We start from the raw sequence: 1,545 nt of genomic DNA on the forward strand, positions 1-1,545 counted from the left end.
CCGCATGATACTGGCACAAAAATAGATGCACAGATCAATGGAACAGGATAGAGAACCCAGAAACAAACTCACACTTGTATTGTCAATTAATCTGTGACAAAAGAGGTGAGAATATACAATGGGGGAAAAGACAGGCTCTTCAGTAAATGGTGTTGGGAAAACTGGACAGCTACATGCAAAAGATGAAAACTAGACCATTCTCTTACAACATACACAGAAATAAACTCAAAATGAATTAAAGATCTAAATGTGAGACCTGAAACCATAAAACTCCTAAAAGAAAATGTAGGCAGTAGTCTCTTTGATATCAGCCTTAACGACATTTTTCTAGTTATGTCTCTTCAAGCAAGGGAACAAAAGCAAAAATAAACTATTGGGACTACACCAAAATAAAAAGCTTTTGCATAGCAAAGCAACCATCAACAAAACAAAAAGGCAACCTACTGAATGGGAGAAGACATTTGCGAATGATATATCTGTTAAGGCATTAATATCCAAAATACATAAAGAGCTCATACAACTCAACACCAAAAAAACCTAATGATCTAAGTTCAAAATGGGCAGAGGACCTGAATAGATATTTTTCCAAAGACATACAGATGGCTGACAGACATATGAAAAGATGCTCAGCCTCACTAATCATCAGGGAAATGCAAATCAAAACCACAATGAGCTATGACCTCACACCTGTCAAAATGGCTAGTACCAAAAGACAAAAAATAACAAGTGTTGGCAAGGATATGGAGAATGGGAAACCTTGTGCACTGTTGGTGGGAATGTAAATTGGTGCAGCCACTAAGGAAAACAGTATGGAGGTTCCCCCAAAACTCAGAAATAGAAATACCATACTATCCAGTAATTCCACTGCTGTGTTTTTACTCAAAGAAAACAAAAACACTAATTTAAAAAGATATTGGTACTCCTATGTTCATTGCAGCGCTATTTATAACAGCCAAGATACCGAAGTAAGCTAAGTGTCCACTGATAGATAAATTAATAAAGCAGCTGTGGTGTACACACACACACACACACACACACACACACACACACTGGAATATCACTCAGTCATAAAAGAGAATGAAATCTTGCCATTTGTGACAACATGAATGGACCCATTATGCTAAGTGAATTAAGTCAGACAGAGAAAGACAAATACCATATGATTTTACCACTTAGATTTATGTGGAATCTAAGAAGTTTTCAATTAGCAATCAATAATCGCGCCTCGGATAAACCTCATTGTCTACGATACTGCCACTGCGCAAAGCTCTGTGTGGAATCTAAGAAAACAAACAAAAAATAAACACAAAGAGAAACAGACTCATAAATACAGAGAACACACTGGTGGTTGCCAGAGGGGAACAGGGTAGGGGGAATGGGCAAAATAGGTGAAGGGGATTAAGAGGTACAAATTTCCAGTTATAAAATAAATAATCAAAATAAATAAATAATTACAAGGATGAAAAGTACAAAAAAAAAGAGAACATAAAACATGGTAGCTCTGACAGACTCAAAAGATGCAGCTTGAAACATTCTTTGAGACCC

At 36.6% G+C, this 1,545-nt stretch overlaps 1 non-coding gene across 1 annotated transcript; it reads right to left on the reverse strand.

Moving 5' to 3' along the window:
- Window positions 1-1,125: 1,125 nt before the first annotated feature.
- On the reverse strand, window positions 1,126-1,269 carry LOC116646184. The gene has a single exon (XR_004302081.1). It is a non-coding gene; the product is annotated as a U4 spliceosomal RNA (small nuclear RNA).
- Between the last annotated feature and the right edge of the window lie 276 nt (window positions 1,270-1,545).

The sequence above is a fragment of the Phoca vitulina genome, unplaced genomic scaffold (assembly GCF_004348235.1).
Source record: "Phoca vitulina isolate PV1807 unplaced genomic scaffold, GSC_HSeal_1.0 scaffold35, whole genome shotgun sequence".
NCBI classification, from domain to species: Eukaryota; Metazoa; Chordata; class Mammalia; order Carnivora; family Phocidae; genus Phoca; species Phoca vitulina.